The sequence below is a fragment of the Homarus americanus genome, unplaced genomic scaffold (genome assembly GCF_018991925.1).
Source record: "Homarus americanus isolate GMGI-L3 unplaced genomic scaffold, GMGI_Hamer_2.0 scaffold54679, whole genome shotgun sequence".
In the NCBI taxonomy this organism is placed as follows: Eukaryota; Metazoa; Arthropoda; class Malacostraca; order Decapoda; family Nephropidae; genus Homarus; species Homarus americanus.
The window spans coordinates 3,397,975-3,423,046 of record NW_024722701.1 but is presented as its reverse complement, the minus strand read 5'-3'; the positions used below and the strand labels follow the sequence as shown (position 1 = coordinate 3,423,046).

General features: G+C 45.0%; 1 protein-coding gene across 4 annotated transcripts in view; it reads left to right on the top strand.

Moving 5' to 3' along the window:
• Nucleotides 1-25,072, top strand: part of LOC121863094 (basic proline-rich protein-like) — a 41,648-nt gene that overhangs the window by 5,496 nt on the left and 11,080 nt on the right. For all 4 annotated transcript variants that reach the window (XM_042361591.1, XM_042361592.1, XM_042361590.1 and 1 more), the window contains exon 2: nucleotides 19,863-19,921. The gene's annotated coding sequence lies outside the window, so the exon portion shown is untranslated. The remainder of the gene's footprint in view (nucleotides 1-19,862; nucleotides 19,922-25,072) is intronic.

The window sequence follows — 25,072 nt, the reverse complement described above, 5'->3', positions numbered from 1 at the left end:
TTATTGTTTACATGTAGTCAGCTGTTTCTACCTCAGACTCCCTGATATATATCCCAAAACGTTAATACATGTATGAACCTAACCTAACCTAACTAACCTAACCTAACCTAACCTAACCTAACCAAACCTAACTAACAACCTAACCTAACCAACAACTAACCTAACCTAACGTAACCTAACCTAACCAACCTAACCTAACCTAACCCTAACCTAACCCTAACCTAACCAAACACAAAGCCACATGGACAAACATATCCACATACGTAAACTAATACTCATAAAGAATCACGGACACAGAAACCCCACTTATGTACGAAAACTCATACAAACAAACACACACACACACACAAACACATACACACACGCGCACCTACAGTGATTTACTTGCATAAACCAACACACACACACACACACACACACACACACACACACACACACACACACACACACACACACACACTGAAGGTCCCTAAAACACTTTACGTTGTTGTTGTTGTTGTTTTTTATCCCCCGCCTCTCATACATTAATCAGTGGCCTTTTCTTTCCATCTTTGTCTGACTAAAACTTAACACTAATTGAATGCCTGGATTTAAAAGAGCTCTGTCTGTGTGTGTGTGTGTGTGTGTGTGTGTGTGTGTGTGTGTAGGTAGGTATCTCTCACTTACAGTACAGACAGACAACAGCTCAAAGTCATTTCCTTCAAACATCATGAGAGAGAGAGAGAGAGAGAGAGAGAGAGAGAGAGAGAGAGAGAGGGTGTTGACGTCTTCACCACACTCATCGACCGCTCACACCTACACAACACTTCACAATGCCTTTCCCTTCATCTCAAGTTCCACCCACGTTATATAAACACGGTCACCGGGGGTTTGTCTAATAGATTCCTGGCTTCTCTTTTACTGTACAATATTATATTTATTTGGTCTGTCTGAGGAACAATGTGTGTGTTAATCTGGTTATAGTAGTTGTGGTGATGATGGTGACGATGATGGTGGAGACAGTAATACTGCGGTAGTAATATTGTAATTAATAATAGTAATAATAATTATGGTAATATTTATATTATTATTATTATTATTAATATTAATATTATTATTATTATTATACCGTGTACAGGTGTGTTGTAGGTATACACACAGGTGTGAAGGAGGAAGGACTCCTACACGTTCTTGTCCACAAAACTCAACAATAAAGATAAGATAGAACAAGTTCCGCTCATCTCTCTCTCTCTCTCTCTCTCTGCTTTCTTTCTTTCTCCGTGTCTCTCTACCTTTACCTTCTTTTTTGTTGTTCCCCTCTCTCTCTCTCTCTCTTTCTCTCTTTCTCTTTCTGGACGCCAGAAGGTTGAGGTGTTGATTGTATATATATATATATATATATATATATATATATATATATATATATATATATATATATATATATATATATATATATATATATATATATATATATATATATATATTGAATCATTATTATTTAAGATCGATGGTCGTAGATCAATAAAACCAGGGATCCATCTTTATTGCACTTGCCTCGACCAATCACAATCGACAGCTAATCGTAAATGTATCTTCATTGGCCATTTGGCGCGACACATTCCCTGGCCCGTCCCTAAAAGCTGGCGGGACGCAGGAGCACACTATCAGACGTGTCTGACCAGCCTTGCAGAACGGCCACGATCCCAGAGACTCTTACGGTGAATATTTCTCGTAACTGAAGACTAAAAGATGTAGAGAACACACAGAAACAACCCCAAATAACATCGTAATTGCACTGAGATTCTACCTTAACCGGATACGTTCGCTTCAGACGAGGGATATATACATGGAATCAACCCAGAGAATCTATGGCTGGGTTCAGTACCTTCTAACTGGTGCTAAGTGAACGTATAATAGATAAGGTAGAATCTCAGGGGGAATTCTGAAGCCAAGATTGTGTTTTAGCGTAAATTTAAGAGTCGGAAGCATTCTCAAGTCTTTATTTACGAGTTATTTTGATCGTACGAGACTTTGAGATTGTGAACCTTCTTCTCTATCTGGCATCATCCACGGTCGGCTGGGAGTAGTCTGACTGGTGGTGGTGGTGATGATGAGAGTGGATGGTTAGAATGATGGGGTGAAGGTGGTGGTGGTGGTGAGGGTGAATAGATAGTGGTTAGATTTGATAGTGGTGATGGTGAAGATAGTGGTGGAGGTACTGGTGGTGGTTGGTTTTGGTGTTTAAAGAAAAAAATACTAATTTTTTTAAAAGATCATTGTGTTTCGCTATGACATGATAAGATATATTGACTGAGAGATGCACAATTATAAAGTGACATTCGATCATTGTGGTGGTGACTGAGACCTGTTCCTATCTCTCCCGTGCCGCTGTAGAAAGAGAGAGAGAGAGAGAGAGAGAGAGAGAGAGAGAGAGAGAATAAATATTCTTTCATTAATTGCCATAGGCCCTCATATAAGCTCATCAGTATAATAATTATTCTAGCTGCGTTAACAGCTCTATACCTTACTAACTCACCCATTCATCGACGGAAATTCAACTGTACGTGAGTAAATTCAGTTGAGTCAGCAGTTAGCTGTATACACATCACACTCACTCACTCACTCACTCACTAACTCACTCACTCACTCACTCACTCACTGACGGAAAATTTATATAAACTCGCTGATGTCGATTTCTTCTTCTTCTTCTTCAGTACAATGACTTAACCCTTGAATACGATGACGTAATCCCTTGAGTATGATGACTTAACCCTTGAATACGACGACGTAATCCCTTGAGTATGATGACTTAACCCTTGAATACGACGACGTAATCCCTGAGTATGATGACAACCCGAATACGACGACGTAATCCCTGAGTATGGTGACTTAACCCTTGAATACGACGACGTAATCCCTAGTATGATGACTTAACCCTTGAATACGACGACGTAATCCCTTGAGTATGATGACTTAACCCTTGAATACGACGACGTAATCCCTTGAGTATGGTGACTTAACCCTTGAATACGACGACGTAATCCCTTGAGTATGGTGACTTAACCCTTGAATACGACGACGTAATCCTTGAGTATGATGACTTAACCCTTGAATACGACGACGTAATCCCCTTAGTATGGTGACTTACCCTTGAATACGATGACATAATCCCTTGAGTATGATGACTTAACCTGAATACGATGACGTAATCCCTTGAGTATGATGACTTAACTCTTGAATACGATGACGTAATCCCTTGAGGTATGGTGACTTAACCCTTGAATACGATGACGTAATCCCTTGAGTATGATGACTTAACCCTGAATACGACGACGTAATCCCTTGAGTATGGTGACTTAACCCTTGAATATGATGACGTAATCCCTTGAGTATGATGACTTAACCCTTGAATACGATGACGTAATCCCTTGAGTATGATGACTTAACCTTGAATATGATGACGTAATCCCTTGAGTATGATGACTTAACCCTTGAATACGATGACGTAATCCTTGAGTATGATGACTTAACCCTTGAATATGACGACGTAATCCCTTGAGTATGATGACTTAACCTTGAATACGACGACGTAATCCTTGAGTATGGTGACTTAACCCTTGAATACGATGACGTAATCCCTTGAGTATGATGACTTAACCCTTGAATATGATGACGTAATCCTTGAGTATGATGACTTAACCCTTGAATATGATGACGTAATCCTTGAGTATGATGACTTAACCCTTGAATACGATGACGTAATCCCTTGAGTATGATGATTTAACCCTTGAATACGACGACGTAATCCTGAGTATGATGACTTAACCCTTGAATATGATGAAGTAATCCCTTGAGTATGATGACTTAACCCTTGAATACGATGACGTAATCCTTAGTATGATGACTTAACCCTTGAATACGATGACGTAATCCCGAGTATGGTGACTTAACCTTGAATACGACGACGTAATCCCTTGAGTATGATGACTTAACCCTTGAATACGACGTAATCCTTGAGTATGATGACAACCCTTGAATACGACGACGTAATCCCTGAGTATGGTGACTTAACCCTTGAATACGACGACGTAATCCCTGAGTATGATGACTTAACCCTGAATACGACGACGTAATCCTTGAGTATGATGACAACCCTTGAATACGACGACGTAATCCCTTGAGTATGGTGACTTAACCCTTGAATACGATGACGTAATCCCTTGAGTATGATGACTTAACCCTTGAATACGACGACGTAATCCCAGTATGGTGACTTAACCCTTGAATACGATGACGTAATCCCTGAGTATGGTGACTTAACCCTTGAATACGATGACGTAATCCCTTGAGTATGATGACTTAACCCTTGAATACGACGACGTAATCCCTTGAGTATGATGACTTAACCCTTGAATATGATGACGTAATCCCTTGAGTATGATGACTTAACCCTTGAATATGATGACGTAATCCCTTGAGTATGATGACTTAACCCTTGAATACGACGACGTAATCCCTTGAGTATGATGACTTAACCCTTGAATACGACGACGTAATCCCTTGAGTATGATGACTTAACCCTTGAATACGACGACGTAATCCCTTGAGTATGGTGACTTAACCCTTGAATACGACGACGTAATCCCTTGAGTATGATGACTTAACCCTTGAATACGATGACGTAATCCCTGAGTATGGTGACTTAACCCTTGAATACGATGACATAATCCCTTGGTATGATGACTTAACCCTTGAATACGATGACGTAATCCCTTGAGTATGATGACAACCCTTGAATACGATGACCTAATCCCTTGAGTATGGTGACTTAACCCTTGAATACGACGACGTAATCCCTTGAGTATGATGACTTAACCCTTGAATACGACGACGTAATCCTTGAGTATGATGACTTAACCCTTGAATACGACGACGTAATCCCTTGAGTATGGTGACTTAACCCTTGAATACGATGACGTAATCCTTGAGTATGATGACTTAACCCTTGAATACGACGACGTAATCCTTGAGTATGATGACTTAACCCTGAATACGACGACGTAATCCCGAGTATGATGACTTAACCCTTGAATACGACGACGTAATCCCTTGAGTATGGTGACTTAACCCTTGAATACGATGACGTAATCCCTTGAGTATGATGACTTAACCCTTGGATACGACGACGTAATCCCTTGAGTATGATGACTTAACCCTTGAATACGACGACGTAATCCCTTGAGTATGATGACTTAACCCTTGAATACGACGACGTAATCCTTGAGTATGGTGACTTAACCCTTAAATACGACGTAATCCCTTGAGTATGATGACTTAACCCTTAAATACGACGACGTAATCCTGGTATGATGACTTAACCCTTGAATACGACGACGTAATCCTGGAGTATGGTGACTTAACCCTTAAATACGACGACGTAATCCCTTGAGTATGATGACTTAACCCTTGAATACGACGACGTAATCCCTTGAGTATGATGACTTAACCCTTGAATACGACGACGTAATCCTTGAGTATGATGACTTAACCCTTGAATACGACGACGTAATCCTTGAGTATGATGACTTAACCCTTGAATACGACGACGTAATCCCTTGAGTATGATGACTTAACCACCAGATACGACGACACAATCCCTTGAGTATGATGACTTAACCCTTGAATACGACGACACAATCCCTTGAGAGTACGATGACTTAATCCCTTAGGTATGTTGTCTTAACCCCTTGGTATGTTGTCTTAACCCCTTGAGTATGTTGTCTTAACCCTTGAGTATGTTGTCTTAACCCCTTGAGTATGTTGTCTTAACCCCTTGAGTATGTTGTCTTAACCCCTTGAGTATGTTGTCTTAACCCCTTGAGTATGTTGTCTTAACCCCTTGAGTATGTTGTCTTAACCCCTTGAGTATGTTGTCTTAACCCTTGAGTATGTTGTCTTAACCCTTGAGTATGTTGTCTTAACCCCTTGAGTATGTTGTCTTAACCCCTTGAGTATGTTGTCTTAACCCCTTGGTATGTTGTCTTAACCCCTTGAGTATGTTGTCTTAACCCTCAGGTATGTTGTCTTAACCCTTGAGTATGTTGTCTTAACCGCGAGTATGTTGTCTTAACCCCTTGAGTATGTTGTCTTAACCCCTTGAGTATGTTGTCTTAACCCCTTGAGTATGTTGTCTTAACCCCTTGAGTATGTTGTCTTAACCCCTTGAGTATGTTGTCTTAACCCCTTGAGTATGTTGTCTTAACCCCTTGAGTATACGATGACTTAATCTCTTGAGTGTAATATCATCGTTCTCAAAGGAATAAGTCATTATACTCAAGGATTAAAGTCATCGCACTCAACGGGTTAATCGTATTCAAGAAGTTGTCATGGAGGACATAAATCGCTTAAATGTAGCAACACAACCACACACTGCTAACTTATAGCAACCAATCGAATAACCTCACTCATAAGTAACGCTCATAACTGCTAATATGTAGCAATGGATTAATAAAACCGCTAACATGTAGTAGCCTCACAGGCTTATATATAGCACCATGGCCTTTCTGGTCGTCCTCAGTGACCCGCCAAAGTTATGTCTGAAGAACTGTAGCTCGTCAAGAAGGATGTTGGAGGCGGGCAGTAACAAGGTCGATTTTGCCTCACATTTAATGTGAGAATTCCGCCTCTTGTGGAAATTGTTGAATGACACGCTTCTCGCCCGACCTATTTAGGCTATTCAGACAGTAAAATTGTCACTAGGGGAGGGAAGAGAGAAAGCTAGATAGATGGAGTGAGAGAGCGAGGAAAGGCGTTAGATTAACAAAGTTGATGAACTAATATATATATATATATATATATATATATATATATATATATATATATATATATATATATATATATATATATATATATATTAGAGAGAGAGAGAGAGAGAGAGAGAAGGTGAAATAAAAGAGAAATAGACAATGTTGCTGAATGGTGATATAGAAGGAGATAAGTAAAGAGATATAGATAGACATTGATATATATATAAATAGCTAATGATTGATACATACATACATACATACATACATACATACATACATACATACAAAAAGAAGATAGATAGATAGATAGATAGAGAAAAAGAGAGAAAGAGAGCCACTAGGTATATACTTAAGCAATCTACAGTAATAAGGTACAGGTACAGGTAGTTCCCTCTCCTAGTGTGTGGTAGAACATTACTCGGTGGTGGTACAGTACAGGTGTAAGGTCTACTGTACCTCTTGTATGGATCTTTCTCTAGTTTTTTCAAATCAGTTTATTCACCAATTGTTGTATATCGTAAAAAAAAATATTAAAATAAATATAATATTCTTTTTGTAATTTTTATACAAGAACAAAAATTATGTTGATTAGATAAAAGATACAAGAACCGACTCACCTGAGGTCATCAGAGTGTAATGAGGCGATTATTACTTAGATAACGATCACCAGGTAACTACCAAACAACCCGAGTATTGTTAGCTACCGAACCACCGCCTTAACATACACCCACGACCTGTATACATATACCCAGGGCCTGTATACATATACCCAGGGCCTGTACAAACACCATGGCCTGTATACATACACCCAGGGCCTGTATACATATACCCAGCCACAAACACCCTGGCCTGTATACATACACCCAGGGCCTGTATACATACCAGGGCCTTATCAAACACCCATGGCCTGTATACATACACCCAGGGCCTGTATACATACCCAGGGCCTGTATACAAACACCCATGGCCTGTATACATACCCCAGGGCCTGTATACAAACACCCAGGGCCTGTATACATACACCCAGGGCCTGTATACATACACCCAGGGCCTGTATACATACACCCAGGGCCTGTATACATACACCAGGGCCTGTATACATACACGGGCCTGTATAGCTACACCTGGTGCCTGTATACATACACCCAGGGCCTGTATACACACACCCAGGGCCTGTATACATACACCCAGGGCCTGTATAACATACACCCAGGGCCTGTATACATACACCCAGGGCCTGTATACATACACCCAGGCCTGTATAACTACACCTAGTGTGTATACATACACCCAGGGCCTGTATACATACACCCAGGGCCTGTATACAACACCCAGGGCCTGTATACATACACCCAGGGCCTGTATACATACACCCAGGGCCTTATACATACACCAGGGCCTGTATACACCTAGTGCCTGTATACATACACCCAGGGCCTGTATACATACACCCAGGGCCTGTATACAAACACCCAGGGCCTGTACATACCCAGGGCCTGTATACAAACACCGGCCTGTATACATACACCAGGGCCTGTATACATACACCCGGGCCTGTATACATACACCCAGGGCCTGTAACACCTAGTGCCTGTATACATACACCCAGGGCCTGTATACACACACCCAGGGCCTGTATAACTACACCTAGTGCCTGTATACATACACCCAGGGCCTGTATACATACACCCAGGGCCTGTATACATACACAGGGCCTGTATACACATACACCCAGGGCCTGTATACACACACCCAGGGCCTGTATAACTACACCCAGGGCCTGTATACACACACCCAGGGCCTGTATACATACCACCAGGGCCTGTATACACACCCAGGGCCTGTATAACTCACCCAGGGCCTGTATACATACACCCAGGGCCTGTATACATACACCCAGGGCCTGTATACATACACCAGGGCCTGTATACACACACCCAGGGCCTGTATACATACACCCAGGGCCTGTATACACACACCAGGGCCTGTATACATACACCCAGGGCCTGTATACATACACCCAGGGCCTGTATACATACACCCAGGGCCTGTATACACACACCCAGGGCCTGTATACATACACCGGGGCTGTATACACACACACCCAGGGCCTGTATACATACACCAGGGCCTGTATACATACACCAGGGCCTGTATACAACAGCTGTCACACACAGAGGCCTGTATACATACACCCAGGGCCCTGTATACACACACCCAGGGCCTGTATACACACAGGGCCTGTATACATACACCCAGGGCCTGTATACACACACAGGGCCTGTATACATACACCAGGGCCTGTATACACACCCAGGGCCTGTATACACACACCCAGGGCCTGTCACACACACCAGGCCTGTATACATACACCCAGGGCCTGTACACACACCCAGGGCCTGTATACACACACCCAGGGCCTGTATACACACACCCAGGGCCTGTATACATACACCAGGGCCTGTATACACACACCCAGGGCCTGTATACATCACCCAGGCCTGATAACAACAACCCAGGCATACACACACCCAGGGCCTGTATACACACACCCCAGGGCCTGTATACACACACCCAGGGCCTGTATACATACACCGGCCTGATACATAACCCAGCCTGTATACACACACCCAGGCCTAACACACCCAGGTACCACACCCAGGCCTGTATACACACCCAGGGCCTGTATACACACACCCAGGGCCTGACATACACCAGGGCCTGTATACACACACCCAGGCCTGTATACACACACCCAGGCCTGTATACACACACCCAGGGCCTGTATACACACACCCAGGCCTGTATACACACACCCAGGCCTGTATAACACCCAGGCCTGTATACACATCAGGCCTGTACACATACACACCCAGGCCTGTATACACACACCAGGCCTGTATACACACCCAGGGCCTGTACACACACCCAGGCCTGTACACACACCCAGGGCCTGTATACACACACCCAGGCCTGTATACACACACCCAGGGCCTGTATACACACACCCAGGCCTGTATACACACCAGGCCTGTATACACACCCAGGCCTGTACACACACCCAGGCCTGTATACACACACCCAGGGCCTGTATACACACACCCAGGCCCTGACACACACCAGGGCCTGTATACACACACCCAGGCCTGTATACACACACCCAGGCCTGTATACACACACCCAGTGTTAACACCAGGGCCTGTATACATACACCCAGGGCCTGTATACACACCCAGGGCCTGCACATACACAGGCTACACACACACCAGGGGATCAACCCAGGCCTGTATAATACACCCAGGGCCTGTATACACACCCAGGCCTGTATACACACACACCAGGCCTGTATACATACACCCGGGCCTGTATACACACACCCAGGCCTGTATACACACCCAGGCCTGTATACACACCACCCAGGCCTGTATACACACACCCAGGCCTGTACACACACCCAGGGCCTGTATACACACCCAGGCCTGTATACACACACCCAGGCCTGTATACACACCGGCCTGTACACAGGCCTGTATACACACCCAGGCCCGTATACACACACCCAGGGCCTGTATACATACACCCAGCCTGTATACACACACCCAGGCCTGTATACATAACCCAGGCCTGTATACACACACCCGGGCCTGTATACACACACCCAGGGCCTGTATACACACACCCAGGCCTGTATACACACACCCAGGGCCTGTATCACCCAGGCCTGTATACATACACCCAGGCCTGTATACACACACCCAGACCTGTATACACACACACCCAGGCCTGTATACACACACCCAGGCCTGTATACACACACCCAGGGCCTGTATACACACACCCAGGGCCTGTATACACACACCCAGGGCCTGTATACACACACCCAGGCCTGTATACACACACCCAGGCCTGTATACACACACCCAGGGCCTGTATACACCCAGGCCTGTATACATACCCAGGGCCTGTATACATACACCCAGGGCCTGTACACACACCCAGACCTGTATACACACACCAGGCCGACCACCTGTATACACACACCCAGGGCCTGTATACACACACCCAGGGCCTGTATACACACACACCCAGGACTCAGACACACACCCAGGGCCTGTATACACACACCCAGGGCCTGTATACATACACCCAGGGCCTGTATACACACACCCAGGGCCTGTATACACACACCCAGGGCCCAGCACACACCCAGGGCCTGTATACACACCCAGGCCTGTATCACCCAGGGCCTATACACACACCCAGGCCTGTATACACACACCCAGGGCCTGTATACACACACCAGGGCTGACACACACACACCCAGGGCCTGTATACATATACCCAGGCCTGTATACATACACCCAGGCCTGTATACATACACCCAGGGCCTGTATACACACACCCAGGGCCTGTATACACACCTGTGGGCCTGTATACACACACCCAGGGCTGTATACACACACCCAGGGCCTGTATACACACACACCCAGGGCCTGTATACACACACCCAGGGCCTGTATACACACACCCAGGCCTGTACACACCCAGGGCCTGTATACACACACCCAGGCCTGTATACATACACACCCAGGGCCACACACACACCCAGGCCTGTATACACACACCTGGGCCTGTATACACACACCCAGGGCCTGTATACACACACCCAGGCCTGTATACACACACCCAGGGCCTGTATACATCACACCCAGGGCCTGTATACACACACCAGGCCTGTCATACACACCCAGGGCCTGTATACATATACCCAGGGCCTGTATAACATACACCCAGGGCCTGTATACACACACCAGGGCCTGTATACACACACCCAGGCCTGTAACATACACCCAGGCCTGTATACACACACCCAGGCCTGTATACATACACCCAGGCCTGTATACATATACCCAGGCCTGTATACATACACCCAGGGCCTGTACACACACCCAGGCCTGTATACATACACCCAGGGCCTGTATACACACACCCAGGCCTGTACACACACCCAGGCCTGTATATACACCCAGGGCCTGTATACACACACCCAGGGCCTGTATACACACACCCAGGGCCTGTATACACACACCCAGGCCTGTATACACACACACCCAGGGCCTGTATACACACACCCAGGCTGTATACATATACACCCAGGCCTGTATAACACACCCAGCCTGTATACATACACCCAGGCCTGGCACATACCCAGCCTGTATACATACACCCAGGCCTGTATACACACACCCAGGGCCTGATACATACACCCAGGCCTGTATACATACACCCAGGCCTGTATACACATATACCCAGGGCCCTGTATATATACCAGGCCTGTATATACACCCAGGGCCTGTATACACACACCCAGGGCCTGTATAACCACACCCAGTTAGCAACACACAGGAGCCTGCTTTACACACACCCAGGGCCTGTATACACACACCAGAGGCCTGTGTGCACACACCCAGGGGCTGCACACACACCCAGGCCTGTGTACATGCTGCCCAGGGCCTGTACATACACCCAGGGCCTGTATACATACACCCCAGGGCTTCCTTGCCCACATATACCCAGGCTGTTACCCAGGGCTGTATACACCCCACCAGGGCCTGCCTTTTTCCCCCACATACCTGCCCCAGGGCCTGCTGTACATATGCCCAGGGCCTGTATACACTGCCCCAGGGCCTGTACACACACCCAGGGCCTGTATACTTTATGATTGTAGCAAACACACCCGACAGATACATCGCCTCCCAACTGCAATCTGGCAGTTCCAGCACACACACCCCGGCTGACAGATACATCGCCTCCCAGCTATGACTCCACAGCAGTTCAACACACACTTTATTGAATTCATCGCCTCCCTTCCTGACTCCACAGCAGTTCACACACACACCTGACAGATACATCGCCTTCCTCCCTTTATGACTCACAGCAGTTCAGCACACACAGATGTCTCCCCTTCCTGACTCATGATTTAGCACACACACACACCTGACAGATACATCGCCTCCCAACTACTGACTCAGCAGTTCAACACACACGGCGTTGTCATGCTCCCAGCTATGACTCACAGCAGTTCAACACACACACACCCGACAGATGTCCTTCTAATAGGCTCACAGCAGTTCCTTTTTACACCACCTGTGAATCATCGCTCCCCAACTCTGTCCAACGGTTCAACACACACACCTGACAGATACATCGCCCTCCAGCTGCAGCTCTGGCAGTTCAGCACACACACCTGACAGATGCATCGCCTCCCTTCTGACTCACAGCAGTTCAACACACACACACAGTAGATACCTTCGCCTCCCCTTCCATGACTTCCACAGCAGTTCAGCACACACCCGACAGGTACATCGCCTCCCAACTATGACTCACAGCAGTTCCTTTACACACCAACAGATACATCCTTGCTCCAACTATGACTCACAGCAGTTCACTTTTTACACCCGACAATTATCTTCTCCCAACTGACTCACAGCAGTTCAACACACACGCACCTGACAGATACATCGCCTCCCAACTATGACTCCTGAATTCCACTTTTACACCACGACAGATACATCGCCTCCAACTTCTGTTCTGGCAGTTCCGCACACACACCAGAAACGAATTACATCACCTCCAACTATATTTCTAAGGTTCAACACACACACACCTGACAGATGTCTGCCTCCCAACTATGACTACATGATTTCAACACACACACACCCGACAGATCATCTTCTCCCAGCTATGACTCACAGCAGTTCAGCACGCACACACCTGACAGATCATCGCCTCCCAGCTATGACTCACAGCAGTTCAGCACACACACCCGGCAGGTACATCGCCTCCCCCGCTGGCTCACGGCAGTTCCCTTTGCACACCTGACAGATACATCCTTTCTAGCTTTCTGACTCACAGCAGTTCAACACACACACCTGGCAAGATACATCGCCTCCCAACTATGACTCTACAGCAGTTCAACACACACACCTGACAGATGCATCGCCTCCTTTACTGACTCTGGCAGTTCAGCACACACACCCTGACAAGATACATCGCCTCCCAACTTCACAGTTCAGCACACACACACCCGCAGCAGATGCATCGCCTCCCAGCTTCCATGACTCGCCAGCAGTTCAACACACACACACACCTGAGCAGATGCATCGCCTCCAGCTATGACTCACAGCAGTTCAACACACAACACCCGACAGATACATCGCCTCCCAACTATGACTCTGGCAGTTCAGCACACACACCTGACAGATACATCGCCTCCCAACTTCCATGACTCGCTTGGTTCAACACACACACCCTGACAGATATCGCCTCCCAGCACTGATACAGCAGTTCAACACACACCTGACAGATCATCATATCCAACTACCAATACAACACACACCAGCAGATACATCGCCTCCAACTGTGACTCCTACAACAGTTCAACACACACCGACAGATGCATCGCCTACCAACTATGACTCACAGCAGTTCCCCTTTACACACACCTGACCAGATACATCGCCTCCCCAACTATGACTCACAGCAGTTCCAGCACACCCTGACAGATACCATCGCCTCCCAACTTCTGACTCACAGCAGTTCAACACACCAGCGGATACATCGCCTCCCCTTCCATGACTCAGCAGTTCAACACACACACACTGACGTTCCTTGCCTCCCCTTTGCGGCTACAGCAGTTCCTTGCACACACACACACGGCAGATACGCCTCTACACTCCCAACTACCTGACTACAGCAGTTCAACACACTGAATGCATCGCCTCCCAACTACTGACTCCCAGCAGTTCCAGCACACACACACCCTGACAGATACATCGCCTCCCAACTATGACTCACAGCAGTTCACTTTTGCACACCTGGCGGGCCATGCCTCCCAACTATGACTCACAGCAGTTCCAACACACACACCTGACAGATACATCGCCTCCCAACTATGACTCACAGCAGTTCAACACACACACACCTGACAGATACATCGCCTCCCAACTATGACTCACAGCAGTTCAACACACACACACCTGACAGATGCATCAGCCTTGCTCCAACTACCGACTCACAGCAGTTCCATACCCACACACTCACCTGACCCAGATACGCTCGCCTCCAACTATGACTCACAGCAGTTCAGCACACACCTGACAGATCATCGCCTCCCAACTATGACTCACAGCAGTTCCTTTTGCCTTCGTTGTCGCCTCTAACTATGACTCACAGCAATTGCTTACACACCTGACAGATACATCGCCTCCCAGCTGACTCACAGCAGTTCCAGCACACACACCGACAGATCATCGCCTCCCAACTACTGGCTCACAGCAGTTCAACACACACACCCCAGCAGATACATCGCCTCCAAACACTGTTCCCTGCAGCAGTTCACTTACACACACTACAGCCAGATACATGCCTCCCCAACTGACTCACAGCAGTTCAACACACACCTGACAGATACATCGCCTCCAACTATGACTCACAGCAGTTCCAACACACCCGACAGATACATCGCCTCCCCAGCTATGACTCACGTGGTTTCTGCTTGCACCTGACAGATCTGTCGCCTCCCAACTATGACTCACAGCAGTTCAACACACACCCGACAGTATCGCCTCCCAACTGCTGTTCACAGCGGTTCAACACACACACACACACCCCAGGCAGATGCACTCACGCCTCCCAGCTCACAGCAGTTCAACACACACACCCGACAGATGCATCTCCCCAACTACTGACTCACAGCAGTTCAACACACACACCTGACAGATACATCGCCTCCCAACTTCTGACTCCACATGGTTTCTTTTACACACCTGAGCAGATACATCTCTCTCCCAGCTATGACTCCATGATTCCTTTACACACACCCGACAGATACATCGCCTCCCAGCACTATGACTCACAGCAGTTCAACACACACACACCCCAGCAGACCCATCACTTGCTCAACTATGACTCAGCAGATTCAACACACACGGCATTATATCTTTCAACAACAGTTCAACACCCGACAGATACGTACATATCCCAACCTGACTCACAGCAGTTCTTTACACACACGACAGATCCATCTTTCCTTTGTTCACAGCAGTTCAACACACACCTGACAGATACATCGCCTCCCCACTTTTATGACTCACAGCAGTTCAACACACACCTGACGGATACATCGCCTCCCAACTACCATTTCCACAGCAGTTCGCTTACACACACACCCTGACAGATCCATCGCCTCCCCAGCTACTTATTTCACAGCAGTTCCAACACACACAACACCTGACCATCATCTCACAGAATGATGTAGCCAATCTGTTGTTACCCCGCGACAAAATCCTCAACTCTCTTTCCTTTCTTATTCAACTCAAACGTTTGAAGGGGCGCTACGGCCTCCAACACCTGACGCGTTAAACTTCCTGGCAGCGTAATGGAAAGGTAGGCATACAGATAGGCAGAGTAGACAAGCAATTGGGAAGGAAGACTAATGTTCAAGTTTAGATTTAAAAGCATTGATGAATTATAGAGAGTGCATCTATATCTATCTATCTATTTAGCTATCTTATCTATTCCTTCTCCTCCACCTCCTCTCTCTCTCTTTCTCTCTTCCTCTCCCACTTCCACCTCTTCCTCCTCCCCCTGGCCCCGTAAGCTAGGTAGAGTCTTAGCGTAGTAAGTAACAGTGCTCATCTAGGCCTACCTGTAATACCTCCTCCTTCACTAGTGTTCACGTAAGGTTAATTATCATGGCTTCAACAACAACAAATATGAAGTTAATATTCAGATATGTTTTGTCACTAATAATAATAATAATAATAATAATAATAATAATAATAATAATAATAATAATAATAATCCATTAATTAGACTACAACCGCCCAGGCGTTCGAGTGTAACAGTATGATGATATAATCTCATTCATTCAGAAATATTAGTGCAGGTACATAATTAGACAGGTACAACTACAGGTCAGAAACATTAGTGAAGGTACATAATTAGACAGGTACAACTACAGGTCAGAAACATGAAGTTAGGTACAACTAGGTCAGAAATATTAGTAGGTACATAATAGACAGGTACAACTACAGGTCAGAAACATTAGTGAAGGTACATAATTAGACAGGTACAACTACAGGTCAGAAACATTAGTGCAGGTACATAATTAGACAGGTACAACTACAGGTCAGAAACATTAGTGCAGGTACATAATTAGACAGGTACAACTACAGGTCAGAAACATTAGTGCAGGTACATAATTAGACAGGTACAACTACAGGTACTAGAACAGGTACACAGATTATAATTGAATGACGGTATATAGTTTTAAGGCAGGGTTACTGTAACATCCACACACACTACCACACCATCCCACACACTGCCACAACCATCCACACACACCACCACACCATCCACACACACCACCACCACCATCCACACACACACACCACCCCATCCACACACACCACCACAACCATCCACACACACTACCACTACCATCCACACACCACCACCACCATCCACACACCACCACCACCATCCACACACACACCACACCACCATCCACACACACCACCACCACCATCCACACACACCACCACCACCATCCACACACACCACCACCATCCACACACACCACCACCACCATCCACACACACCACCACCACCATCCACACACACCACCACCATCCACACACACTACCACAACCATCCACACACACCACCAACAACCACACACACCACCACCATCCACACACACCACCACCACACCATCCACACCACCACCACTACCATCCACACACACACCACTCACCATCCACACACCACCATCCACACACACTACCACAACCATCCACACACAACCATCCACACACACTACCACACAACCACCATCCACACACCACCACAACCATCCACACCATCCACAGACTATCTCCACCTCCCTTACCAATCCTCAAGGCCACCAGGTACTGTCGGGTGCAGTTTTAGGGATAGGGAAGGAGGAAAGGGAAAAGTAGGGGGAAGGGTAGAAGGGTGGGAAGGGTGGGCAGGGGAAGGGAAGGGAAGAGGACAATAGGGGAAGAGGACAAAGGTAGGGGAAGAGGACAAAGGAAGGAGAAGGAAAAGAGGACAAAGGAAGGGGAAGAGGACAAAGGTAGGGGATAAGGAAGGAAGGGAGGGAATAAGTAGGATCAAGGGAAGGAAGGAAGAAAGGTAAGGAGGACAAGGAAGAAAGAGGGTAGGAAGGATAGATAGGTGTAGTGGACAACGGGTCCTATCCACTCCCTCACAAAATCCTTCACCACTGGAGAGAGAGAGAGAGAGAGAGAGAGAGAGAGAGAGAGAGAGAGAGAGAGAGAGATCTTAACAAAAATAGTTTGGAAGTATTGATATGAATGGGAGGGAAGGGGAAGGAGGAGGAAGGTAGGGGCTAGGGGGAGGAGGGCAAGGGTAAGGGCTAGTAGAGGAAGGGCTAGGGTAAGGGCTAGCAAAGGGGGTAAGGGTGGGACGGCTAGGGTAAGGGCTAGGATAGGGGCTAGGGGGAGGGAGGGAGGGGGGCAGGAATGTGGTCCAGCCCCCGGGCAAGACACACACAGGTACACGCTCGTCCAGACAAATGTGTGATGGATATAGTCACTTTCTGACCCTTGGGCAGGTGTGGGTGTTAAGGGGAGGCATCTATCACTCTGTCTGTCTGTCTGTCTCTGTTTTGCTATCTATCTATCTTTTATACTGTATATATATGTATGTATCTATTTATCTATCTGTCTTTTATATGTATGTATGTATGTATGTATGTATAAATGTATGTAAAGGTTTTAAAAGAAGACATACAGTAAAGGATCATTATGTCAGTTTTACAACCTGAGTACTGGACAGGTGACGCTGGTATGTGGTCACACACACACACACACACACACACACACACACACACACACACACACACACGAGTTTCTAGGTGTCGTACTAGAGTCTAAAAAAAAACTTATCCTGCGACACCTTGAGAATTGAGTTTGAATCTGCAGAAAATAGTATTTATAGTAAAATGGCGTCATAATTGGTCTAAGACTGTAGTGTAGTGAATCCGTTATTGATAATCGATTTATTTATTGGAGAGAGAGAGAGAGAGAGAGAGAGAGTTATTTGTCCACAATTGAATTGGGAATTCAACTAAAAATAAGGTTACCTTTTTACGAAATATAATATTATAGTAACTTAAATAAATGATCATACTACTACTACTACTACTAATAATAATAATAATAATAATAATAATATAATAATAATAACAATAATATAATAATAATAATAATAATAATAATAATAATAATAATAACAATTATAATAATAATAACAATGATAATAATAATAATAATGATAATAATAATGATAAAAATAATAATAATATTATTAATAATAATGATAAAAATAATAATAATATTATTAATAATGCCATAAAATCCCATTAAAGAACCGCACATTAACACTAAGAACATAAGAAAGTAAGAATGGAGGAAACTGCAGCGGGCCTATTGGCCCATACTGGGCAGTCCCGTTTACACCCGACCCCTATCGCTCATATATCCATCCAACCTATGTTTGAAGCTATCCAGCGTATCCGAGTTAATGATAATGTTTGGTAACTTGTTCCACTCATCCACTACTCTATTTCTAAACCAATGTTTATCTTTCTTGCGCCTAAATCTAAATTTGTCTAAGTTAAATCCAATGCTACAAGTTCGCTCCTGGTTGGATAGTTTGAGTACTTCAATTAATACACCTCGGTCATATCGCCCCTCACTCTACGTCTCTCGGGGGAGTGCAAATGAAGAAGTTTTTAACCTAGCAAGTCTACGGACTTGGCGCACCCACATTCTCTGTGCTCAAGGATCCTCTGAATTCTTTCTAGGGATTCTTGTGAGGCCTCAGAAGCGCAAGATAAAGTTTTAGGATAACCTCGCTAGTCTTGTAACTAATATTCCTTTACATGAACCCAAGTAACTACCGGAAGTACAGTATGTTTGCATTAGTAACTGGTCTGCGTCTAAAATACTTTCCATTTCTTTTCAGGTTTTTTAATTGGCTGCTGAGAGAGTCTTTACCACTGGTCAGAACTGTCCACACAAACGGTAAGCGGTTCAGTGTTTTAGATAGACAGATCGATAGATAAGTGAGGAATGCCATCTGTTGCTAGGCGGTGGAACTAACATGGCTAAAATTCCGTAGTTGTAATCTAAGTCATATTTATGTTCCCTCTCCCTCAGCTTCACTGGTAGGCCTTGGGACACCTAGGAGAGAGAGAGAGAGAGAGAGAGAGAGAGAGAGAGAGAGATCCCATTTAATGAATATTCGTAACAGTAATGCTTTCTCTTATCCCCAGTTAGTTAATATTAAATGTAAGGAATGTTTTAGAATCCGGATCCTGAATCAACTTTATCAAGAACGTAAACACTCTACCCCGAGAATGACAATAAGGTATGAAACATGATTGACAAATTATAAATAAAGCCTATCTGGTTGAAAATGACAAGACACCAATACATATATAGTTTTTCTGCCTTATTCTGTTTGTGGTCGGTGAGGGTATTTCGCGCCGCTGGGATGACCTTACACGGGTGGGTGACCTCTCCCTGGGTTTTGGGTTGCTGGAGACGTTTGATCGCGTTTCAGGTGAACCGCCTTAAATAACTAACGTGAGAAAATGTTAACTTTGGTGTAATTGTCTTCTTCCGAGATTGTTTGAGGAATTTTAAGTTGGAGAAAGTTTGTTTTGAATAGATTATATTTTTTTTTTCATTTCTATTTAATGTAAATATAATTATCTAATCCTGTATTAGTTAATGATAATTTTTGTGTGTATGTGTGGTACAAAATATATCTCAAATGATTCGTTTTATAAAGCCTGTTGCATGCATCTTCCCTACTTGAGGATACATTGTAATTTATATAAGACGGGCAGCATTTCTTCTGTTTCTCGTCTTTAGTCATCGCTAAAATAGCCAGAGAGCTACAACGGGGTCAACAATATTTGTATCCTAGTTACCACGGTAACAAATATCCTAACTACCACAGGGTCAACAAAATATCCTAGCTACCACGGGGTCAACAAAATATCCTAGCTACCACGGTGTCAACAAAATATCCTAGCTACCACGGGTCAACAAAATATCCTAGCTACCACGGTAACAAAATATCCTAGCTACCACAGGGTCAACAAAATATCCTAGCTACCACAGGGTCAACAAAATATCCGCTCACGGTCAACAAAATATCCTAGCTACCACGGTGTCAACAAAATATCCTAGCTACCACAGGGTCAACAAAATATCCTAGCTACCACGGGGTCAACAAAATATCCTAGCTACCACGGTGTCAACAAAATATCCTAGCTACCACGGTGTCAACAAAATATCCTAGCTACCACGGTGTCAACAAAATATCCTAGCTACCACAGGGTCAACAAAATATCCTAGCTACCACGGTGTCAACAAAATATCCTAGCTACCACGGGGTCAACGACATTTGAGGTATTAGCGGACTGGAGGGATGTAGATAGAGAAGAAATGTGAGAAGGTTGGCATGCCCTCCGCCCGCCAAAAGGTGTGTAAATAGAGACCCAGAATGTTGTTGTCTACCTCTGACCTTGGGGGACGCCGCGGCCTTGCATAACCCACAATTTGCCGCCTTCCGCCATCAAAGGTGGTATTTATTTCCAAGGATTTACCCCCTGAGGCTTTAGGAAGTAAGAAGCGTTACCCCATTTGGAGGAAGGTCTTTCAACCCTTTTAGTAAGACAATGACTCTTTGACTTTAAAGGACGGTGGTTTAACTTTTTGAGGGATGATGGTTTAATACTTTTGGGGATAGTGGTTTAACTTTTTGTAGGACGATGGATTAATATTTTGAAGGATGATGGCTTAATATTTTGAAGGATGATGGTTTAACATTTTGAAGGATGATAGTTTAACATTTTGAAGGATGATGGCTTAACATTTTGAAGGATGATGGCTTAAAATTTTGAAGTATGATGGTTTAATTCTTTAAAGATAAAGGTTTAACCCTTTAATGATGATGATGATAATGGTTTAAACCTTTAATGATGATGGTTTGACCCTTTGAGAATTAGAACTTTTGGACTCTATGGGCTAAGACACTGAGCATGACCAAAGTGTTAATGACATACAGATGAGTACAGACTCCCACCGTTTCCTTTACTTGTGGTACTGTCCTTACTGGCAACTGACGGTGTTATCCCTTTCATTAACGTCACGTCCCTTCATATTTGGCAACGGTTCTTCATTCACTGTCCTTAATGTCTTTCAGACGGTGTTATCCCTTCATTATGTCCTCACATTGTCTACGCAACTGACGGTTTATCCCTCTTAACGTCTGTCCTTCACGTACTGTCCTTATTGGCAACTGACGGTATCCTTTCATAACGTCACTGTCCCTTTCACAAGTACTGTCCTTATTGGCAACTGACGGTGTTATCCCTTTCATTAACGTCATGTCCGTACTGTCCTTATGGCAACTGACGGTATTATCCTTTCATTAACGTCACTGTCCCTTTCACAAGTACTGTCCTTATTGGCAACTGACGGTGTTATCCTTTCATTAACATCACTGTCCCTTTCACAAGTACTGTCCTTATTGGCAACTGACGGTATTATCCCTTTCATTAACGTCACTGTCCCTTTCACAAGTACTGTCCTTATTGGCAACTGACGGTGTTATCCCTTTCATTAACGTCACTGTCCTTTCACAAGTACTGTCCTTACTGGCAACTGACGGTATTATCCTTTCATTAACGTCACTGTCCCTTTCCTGATACTGTCCTTACTGGCAACTGACGGTATTATCCCTTTCATTAACGCCACTGTCCTTTCACAAGTACTGTCCTTATTGGCAGCGGTGTTATCCTTTCATTAACGTCACTGTCCTTTCACAAGTACTGTCCTTACTGGCAACTGACGGTATTATCCTTTCATTAACATCACTGTCCTTTCACAAGTACTGTCCTTATTGGCAACTGACGGTATTATCCTTTCATTAACGTCACTGTCCTTTCTCAAGTACTGTCCTTACTGGCAACTGACGGTATTATCCCTTTCATTAACGTCACTGTCCCTTTCACAAGTACTGTCCTTACTGGCAACTGACGGTATTATCCTTTCATTAACATCACTGTCCTTTCACAAGTTCTGTCCTACTGGCAACTGACGGTATTATCCCTTTCATTAACGTCACTGTCCTTTCACAAGTACTGTCCTTACTGGCAACTGACGGTATTATCCCTTTCATTAACGTCACTGTCCCTTTCACAAGTACTGTCATATTGGCAACTGACGGTGTTATCCTTTCATTAACGTCACTGTCCTTTCACAAGTACTGTCCTTATTGGCAACTGACGGTATTATCCCTTTCATTAACGTCACTGTCCCTTTCACAAGTACTGTCCTTACTGGCAACTGACGATTATCCCTTTCATTAACGTCACTGTCCTTTCACAACGTCCTCGGCAACTGACGGTATTTCCTTTCATTAACATCACTGTCCCTTTCTAAAGTACTGTCCTTACTGGCAACTGACGGTATTATCCTTTCATTAACGTCACTGTCCTTTCACAAGTACTGTCCTTACTGGCAACTGACGGTATTATCCCTTTCATTAACGTCACTGTCCTTTCACAAGTACTGTCCTTATTGGCAACTGACGGTGTTATCCCTTTCATTAACGTCACTGTCCCTTTCACAAGTACTGTCCTTATTGGCAACTGACGGTATTATCCCTTTCATTAACGTCACTGTCCCTTTCACAAGTACTGTCCTTATTGGCAACTGACGGTATTATCCCTTTCATTAACGTCACTGTCCCTTTCACAAGTACTGTCCGACGGGTTTTCTAGGCTATCAACAAACATTAAGAAAATTAATATCTCAAGAAACTCTCACCACTTAACATGCGACACCTCCAAACGCGTTCTACTGACAATAGATACCAGTTTGTTCCTATGTTGCTCTTACAAGAAGCTAGTTTCCCCAGATGAAACATCACAGAAAATGGACAGCAGGGTGAGAGCGGGGTGTGGGGGTGTGGGGAGGACTCAAAATTATGATCTGGGTGGAATTAGGGTAGAATAGTTGAAGGGGGAAAGGAGTATGGGGTGTAAAAGAGAGATTAAATTAATAATCCTTGTTGATGTCGTCGGTCTAGTGGTAAAATATCGCACAGTAAATAGTGTTGTTTGCTGTGATATATTGTACAGTAACGTCCAGGGATGAGAGTAGCTTCGTGTCGTGTTTACCTGTATACTAATAAGCTCTTATATGTATATTATTACGTTAATAGATAACGACTGAGAAACAGATAGATAAGGGTAGGCCAAAACGGAGAGAGAGAGAGAGAGAGAGAGAGAGGCCAAAACAGAGAGAGAGAGAGAGGGGAGAAGGTAGGCCAAAACAAGAGAGAGAGAGAGAGAGAGAGAGAGAGAGAAAACGGAGAGAGAGAGGGTAGGCCAAAACGGAGAGAGAGAGAGAGAGAGGGGTGGGTCAAAACAGAAGAGGAGGAGAGAGAGAGAGAGAGAGAGAGAGAGAGAGGTAGGCCAAAACGGAGAGAGAGAGAGAGAGAGAGAGAGAGAGAGAGAGAAGGGTAGGCCAAAACAGAGAGAGAGAGAGAGAGAGAGAGAGGGAGGAAAACGGAGAGAGGAAAGGAGGGGGAGGCAAACAGAGAGAGAGAGAGAGAGAGAGAGAGGAAAACGGAGAGAGAGAGAGAGAGGGGGTGGTCAAAACAAGAGAGGAGGCCAAAACGGAGAGAGAGAGAGAGAGAGAGAGAGAGAGAGAGAGAGAGAGAAGGGTAGGCCAAAACAGAGAGAGTACCACAAGATGCACACCTTGGTTCGTGGTAGACAGTGAAGGAGTAGCAGTCACCACACCGGATTCGAGGCACGGGTTCGTCTCCCTTCCATATTCCCACTCCTAAATTTCCATCTCCCTTAATTAACCGGCGAGAGATAAGACAACATACAGTACAGTCTCAGAGCCATTTAGTCGTCATTCTGGATACTCTGTCTCTCTCTTTATCTACGTTCAAATTGAGGACATGAGCCTGGTGTACAAGTTTCCGTCTATTCATACCTTCGCCTCTTACTTTGTGCATCTATATGTTCATATCTTTATCTCTGTCTCTCTCTATCTCTGTCTGTATCTGTCTAAATTAAATTTATGTCTTATATCTCTCTCTCTCTTCTCTCTCTCTCTCAGATCATTAGTATGCAGGATGTC